The sequence below is a fragment of the Berghia stephanieae genome, chromosome 9, assembly GCF_034508935.2.
Source record: "Berghia stephanieae isolate SIO BIC M18660-M18661 chromosome 9, UCSD_Bste_1.3, whole genome shotgun sequence".
NCBI classification, from domain to species: domain Eukaryota; kingdom Metazoa; phylum Mollusca; class Gastropoda; order Nudibranchia; family Aeolidiidae; genus Berghia; species Berghia stephanieae.
This window is the reverse complement of record NC_088368.1, coordinates 9,642,247-9,649,746: the sequence shown is the minus strand read 5'-3', so window position 1 is coordinate 9,649,746 and position 7,500 is coordinate 9,642,247. Positions and strand designations below refer to the sequence as shown.

The 7,500-nt window shown below is 41.0% G+C and overlaps 1 protein-coding gene across 2 annotated transcripts in view; it reads right to left on the bottom strand.

Annotated features, from left to right (window-relative positions):
• The window catches only part of LOC144979640 (uncharacterized), a 187,410-nt gene that overhangs the window by 24,820 nt on the left and 155,090 nt on the right, over positions 1–7,500 (bottom strand). The window contains exon 1 of one of the 2 annotated variants that reach the window (XM_078926459.1): positions 3,053–3,661. The exons of the other annotated variant lie outside the window; for it this stretch is intronic. The gene's annotated coding sequence lies outside the window, so the exon portion shown is untranslated. Of the gene's footprint in view, positions 1–3,052; positions 3,662–7,500 lie in introns of those variants that run through there. 2 annotated transcript variants of the gene reach the window in all.

Sequence of the window (7,500 nt, the reverse complement as noted above, 5' to 3'; positions counted from 1 at the left end):
GAACTTTGCAACAGTAACAACTTTTCTTTCGATGAAAAACCAAGCCTCTCATAAGGGAAAAACTGCAACAAGCCTGAGAATACTCAAAAATGCTCCAAATCGGTTGACGGTACCACTACTACTACTAAGACGACGTCCGATTGGTATCGCCCCCTTTAATACAGAAATCTCCCCTCAAAGTTAAAAGCCCTGATCCCCTTATTATCCCCTTATTATAAGGTGAAATCTCTGATGGAAAACCCGATATGATGGAAGTTATTGGTGTGGGGGAGGAAAAAAACCCGTACACTGACAATACTATTGCACTAATCCCATTTATCCGATTGTTCAAAATAAAAATGCGGGGTCCCTACAATTGATGCACTCCGCAAGTCAAATTAAACATATCAACACACACACACACACACACACACACACACACACACACACACACACACAAAAGCTTTAACGTCTATATAATTTTATGAAAACTAATAGCCAATAAGCTTTCTAAAATAATAATAAAGAGCTCAGTGAAGTCAACTTCTTACTTATAGCAGCTATTAAGATACGCTTGGCTATTATTTGTTAATTTGCTTGCTTGCTTGTTCGTTTATTGTTTTGTTTTTCTGTTGTGTTCTTTTTATGCTTTTGCTTGTATCTTTTTTTCTTGTTTTGTTTTCTTGTTTGTTTGTTATTGTTGTTCAAGGACCAAAGATATCACAATCGTTTTTAACAAAAGTAGTAATGGATTAACAATAGAATTGATAATTGTTAGGCATCGGATAAATCCCAAATGAATACCGTTTTGAGACGATTCGTGGACACACATTTCGATAGTAAAGTCGATCAAGACTTGTCCAATTCGTAAGAAAGGACTCTCCAAAATTCATTGCCCGTTATTCCGAAATCCCTAATTCAAGGGGTTAACCGCGATTTCTGACCACCGTTACAGCTACCGGGTCAACGGGTATCTAAGAAGCATTGGTGAGAGGACCTCAAGATTGGAGGGGGGGGGGGGGGGGGGGGGGGGGGGAAGGGTTGTTTTGGCGTAAGTCTGGATGGCGGATTAGAGGCCCCGTTATCAATGGAGGATATCGACAGATTGAAGACCAGGTTGACGACACAGCAATCAGCTATATTGACGATATGCGTTTGGGTAAAATACTCATAATATCCGCCATCCTGATATAACGTACCAAACCCTTACATCGAAAAATTAAGGTGACTCCCAATGAATGTAAAGTGTAATTAACTAGTCAACCTCCGTACTCTGAAAAGACACCCACTATTTGAAAATTTAGCCAGAAAAATATCTAGGGGGGGGGGGGGGGGGGAGGGGAAGGGGGGGGGGGGGAACCTGGAATTTTTCGATTACGCGCATAGCACATGGATTGATGTACCTTGTTTTCCTGTTACTACATCAGCAACAGTACTAAATACTAGCGGCTCTAGATAGTTTAATGTTTTGTACTAAAATCAAATATGCAGAACACTGCGCGTGATTTTGCCTGTAACAGGACTGTGCGCATAGATCATGGATTGAAAATATCTTTCCTTTCCATGACTACATTGGCAAAGATACCGGCTGCTCATGAACAGGCAAACGGTTTATACCACAATCTACAATCAAACGTAGAACAATGAATTTGATTATAATGGTAGGACGGGCTGAAGAAGGAGAAAGAAAGCGTAGATGAAAGAATGCAGGGCAATGTAAAGCACCGCAGAGGACCTCTTACTGTCAGGGCAGGACAAGCACTTGTGGACAACTGGACACAGCTTTGGACCCGACGAGAGTGCTCACGTTAGGACCCCGGAACCTGACGATTAGGGGGTTACCGTGTAAGATTCTTGTTGTATGCAATATATCTATATGAAAAGTGTATTGTTATGGATTGATGGGGGGAGGGGGGTAACTCTTATTGCTTTAGGTACTGGTAACTATGATGTATTAACCGAGTTATTGTCTGAATGCGTAGGTATATGAACGGTTTTTATTGTTGTGGATGGTGGTGGTGGTGGTGTTTATTGTGGTTACAAGGCCATTCATTGTCTATGAAAAGTATGAAATGTAGTATGTACTTTTATTAAGCCGCGGATGAGTGAGTGAATGAATGAATGTCTTTCATCGTAACTAAGACAGCTGTAATAAGTGTTAGTAGATACCTGATATTAAACAGTGCAATGTCCCTCGTAACTTTCGTATCCGTCGTATGTGTGTGTGTGGGGGGGGGGGGGGGGGGGTTGGAGAGAGAGAGAGAGAGAGAGAGAGAGAGAGAGAGAGAGAGAGAGAAAACACACGTGTGTGTGCGTGTGTGTTTGCAAGAGAGAGCGTTTCTCTACGACACACACACACACACACACACACACACACACAGAAACCTGTATATATAATATGCCATACGACACTTCAGACATGATTTCGTATGATAACCAATGATTTTGTCACTTGCGTATGATAATGGTTTTGGAAATGGTGGTTGAGTGAACGAGTGAGTGAGTGTGAGTGAGTGAGTGCGTGAATGAATGAGGAAATGAAGGATCAAATAAATGAGTGGGCGAGTGACAATTACTAATAACGATGATGATGATGATGATGATGATGATGATGATGAAGATGATGAGAAGGAGGACGAGAATGATGATAATGAAGGAGGTGATGGTCATGTCGAGATGAAGATGTTGATGAACGTTGAGCTTTTGTATAGCGCAATATCCACTAAACGTGCTCAAAGCGCTTAAAAAGGGGTCCCTGACAAACAGCAACACTTAACATGTATTAGGACGGGACATGACGCCTGTTAGGCGATATTCTACTAATTTTTTTTTCCACAGAGACAACGCGGTTAACGGTCGGGTACTCAATTTACACCTGAATACGGTGAGAGAATGTGAGTATAGATCCTTTTCCAAGGACTTATCTGAGGCTCGAACCCAATACCTTTCGATCCGAAAGCGAGGGTCATACAAGTACAATTCCACATAGCCGCACAAGATGAAGGTGATGATAAGATGAAGATGATGATAAAACTGTAGTCTAGAACAAAACGCAAAATTTATAGATACATACCTTGGTGTTCAAATGAAAGACTTTGGGTGAAGTGAAATTAAAACTAATCAGCGAAGATGATCTCTGTGTAGACGGGCAAATACTTTCTATATAGAACTCGATTAAAAATCCAAGAGTGAATCACAACTAATTTGAGAATTATCCGATCTCAGAAGCTAACTTAAAATTAACTATTATTAGCCTTTCTCTATAATATTATACTACAACTACTATTTCTAGACCTAACACTATACCAACTACTTGAGGCACGATAAAGTCATCTAATAACTAAAAGCAACTCCTAACTAAATAATCTTGAGATCACAAAAACACTCATGGTAATGATATAAATTTCCTCACGGAAAACGAGCATCTGAAACGTATAAGTCCGAGGGATATTTGATCCAGTTTGAATTGTACAGTCAACCGAAGGAAGAAGAGAAAAAAATCCAAGCGAAGTGAATTTTATTACTCCAAAATCACCGTGATGAGCTGTAAATAGATGAGTTATATTATTATCATGTCTGACTGTCTTGTCTATCTATCTTGTCTTAGAAGTGAATCCGACGAGAGAAAGCTAAGACTAATCCAAGGATACGACACGCGTTTGAATTTATAACGTCCTGCGGTGAACTCAGAGAGACTGAGGGGAGTGAATGTGCTTTACTTTTACTACGAGCGAGACGTGTGTAGTAGTAAACGCGGAGCGAGCGTGCGTAGAAGACAACGGAGAGAGAAAAGAAAGACGCGGTGCATCTCATTGGCTGATCGCGTGGGAAATGTGTCACAACATCGCGTAACCCCGCCTTGTTTTGTAGTACGAGGGCGGGGTTTACTGCAATGTAAATAAATGTGTATGTGTGTCGGGAATGGGATATTTAGAGCGTTGAGTGAGAGATGGGACGGGATTTATAAACTCGATTCGCGTGGGACGTGGTGCGTCTTGCTGGACACAACAAAAGGATGGCAAGTAAAAAGATAAGATGCTGACAGATTAAAGGAAAGTTTTCACGCACGAATGATTGGCCCTTTTCGGAATGTGTCTAACACGTATTCACTTTCATATGGCACGTGCAATATTTAGGCCACTCCCCCTCTCCCTAATACCCAGACTCTCTCTCTCTCTCTCTCTCTCTCTCTCTCTCTCTCTCTCTCTCTCTCTCTCTCTCTCTCTCTCCTCCCCCCCCCCCCCCCCCCCCCCCCCCCCCCCCCGTTCAATTAAGTGTAGCAAACAAGTAGTTTACGATATCAGCGTCCTATATGAATGGTAGCGAGCAATATTATCCTTAACAAACACCAAAGAAAGAAAAAAAAAACTGGGATGAACTCCAGCAACACAGGCTTCATGCCTTTCTAAAAAGAGCATGGGATTGAGGAGTAGGAGGAGGATGGGGAGGAAAAAGAGATAGAGGAGGAGGTAGATGAGAAGGATGAGGAAGAGGAGGGGGAGGAAGAAGAGGATGAAGAGGGAGAGGAGGATGAGGGAGAGGAGGAGGAAGAAGAAGAAGAGGAGGAGGAGGAGGTGGAGGACTAAGAAGTGGAGGAGGAGGAGGAGGCGGAGGCAGAAGAAGTGGAGGAGGATAAAGAGGGATAGAAGGAAGCAGTAGAAGAGGAAGAGGAGGAAGAAGTGGAGGAGGAGGTAGAGAATGGGGGTGAATGGACTTTCCTTTTACATACGTACTATAGTTCTTGCCTTGAGATCGATCGAAGTTATTTTCCTTCGCTCAATACAACACGGTTTGTATGAAACAATAGCAGACAAAGCAGATAGACAAATACAAGGAAAAAAAAAACAACAACAAAAAACAGAAAAAAAAAACAACCAAACAACAACAAAACACACAATCTTTCAAAAATATGGACATGCCTCGGCTGGGGATCAAACCCCATACCTCGTAGTTACGAGTTGAATTATTATAACGAAATTAAAAGATTTGTTGAATGGTGTAATGATAACTATCTAGAACTTAATGTAAAGAAAACCAAAGAAATTATATTTGATTTTAGGAAAGATGGTAACATACAAGAAAATATAGTTACTAAAAACGAAAATGTAGAGAGGGTAGAGGAGTATAAATATATCGGTATACTTGTCAATGAAAAATCAGACTGGACAAATCATACATGCAAAGTGCTTAATAAGATGAAGACAAGATTATTCATGATGAGGATATTGTACTCCATAAATGTTGACAAAGCAATTTTATCTTTGTTTTATAAATCTTGCATTGTAAGTCTTTTTTTTTTTTTTTGTTTGTTTCTGTGTAGCTGCTTGGGGTGGAAATTGTAAAAAAAAAAATCTGAAGTAATAAAAAGAAATAGAATAATATAGCATGCTAATCGAATGTTAGGAAATGGTGGATGGAACAATTTTGAAGATTTTCACAAAGATATTGCTAATGTTAAGAATAACAAAATTCAAAGAGACGAGTTCCACCCTCTGTACAACGAAATCAAAATAAACTACAGGAGTTTTGTTTGTTTGTTTGTTTGTTTGTTTTTTTTTTTTCTTTTTTTTATGGTGGGTTGGGGGGGGGGGGGGGGAAGGATTTACCTGACATCATTTGTTAGTTTTCAACAGATCTATAGTCTGTCTTGTGCCATACAACATGAAGGGGGCACAGGTGAGAAATCTGGAATCTGCCATTATTGATTACCGTGTTGTATAATTCTACTGACATGGTTTGGTGTAGAATCACGTCTTTATAACAGGATGGTGTTGTCAGTGGTTATGAAATAACTCGGAAGAGGCGTTAACAACAAGAAGATCTGTTAGATGTTTACACCTCTCTCTCTCTCTCTCTCTCTCTCTCTCTCTCTCTCTCTCTCTCTCTCTCTCTCTCTCTCTCTATTTAAAATGAGTACCTGGCCGTTAACAGTTGTCTTTGTAAAAGGAAGGGGGGGGGGGGGGGGGGGAAATTCACGTTACAAGTTTCATATCTACATATTAAGTGTTGCTGTCTGCTTGGAACCCCTGTAAAACGCTTTGAGCACAGTAGATATTGACTAGACAGCGCTTTTCGCCTCTTGGTCATACGGGTGGGACGCCTCGGTCGCCTCTTTTTTATTATCTATCCTACATATGAGATCCCTCCTCACTTTTCACGGTCTTTGCCGTCATAGATCTCAAGTTGTGCGGCTATGTAGTCTTGTGGTATGACACTCGCTTTCGGATCGGAAGGTCATGGGTTCGAGCCTCGTCGGCGCATAGTTGAGTCCTTGAAAAAAGGCTCTTTACTCACATTCTCTCATCGTACTCAGGTGTAAAATGAGTACCTGGTCGTTAACAGCGTTGTCTTTGACGGAAAAAAAAAAATTGTAATATCGCCTAACAGGCGACATGTCTTGTTCTATATGTTACGTGTTAATGTTTGTCAGCGACTCTTTGTAAAGTGCTTTGAACACGTTTAGTGGATAGTGCGCTATATAAAAGCTCATTTTCATTTTTTTAAAAAGTAAGTTAAGACTGCACTTTTCTGTATGTCGATGTTCCAGTTACACAATGACTTGCTATATTCAGGTGAGTGACAGATACCAGTCCTAACACACAGTCGTTGACCGCCGTTGTGTAAGGGCCATCTATGCCAGTTAGTGTTAGCGATCGGAAATGATGACAATGAACTGAGGGTGTCTAAACAGCCCCTGGCCATTGGTGGCTATTCTATTATTGGTAAAGATTTTCACCACCGTTACGAGAGACAATAAAAATGGACATCGCCAGTTAAGAGGATTATGGATTCTGCACTAACTACGTGAATTGTGGTTTCATCATCCATGTGTCAGTATAAGTATAATATCCTATACTGTTCAAGTACGGGATCTGGAACGTGTCATTGTGTGTGTTAGCACAGGAATATGATGATGATGATGATGATGATGATGATGATGATGATGATGATGATGATGATGATGATGATGATGATGATGATGATGATGATGATGAGTAAGTGCATTGTGTTTGTAGAATAGGATGGCACTTAATAAATTGTCATTCCCCAATCGTATTCGGTTCCATATGACACGTTAGGGAGAAAATAATATGACCCACGGATTTGGGAGATGGTAGGGGAGGGAGAGAGAGAGAGAGAGAGACAGAGAGAGAGACAAGGAGAGAGAGAGACAGAGAGAGAGAGAGAGAAAGAGAGAGAGAGAGAGAGAAAGAGAGAGAGAGAGAGAGAGAGAGAGAGAGAGAGAGAGAGAGAAGGATGTGGGAGGAAAATAAGATGACAATGTGAAACCATATTGTGTGGGGAAAGTTGGAAGATGGGAGGAGAGCAGCTATCAATGGCAATGAGTATTGATCTCGAGAGTAAGAACCTATCAATATGTGTCTTCAGGATACAGGCTGTGTGTCTGGAATCTGTCAACAGCTGAAGATGTCAGTAACTCTGTCATCATAACGGTGACAACGTCATTCTTGCACCTACCCACCCCCTCCCCCTCTCCCTCTCTCTTTTTTCTTCTTCTCT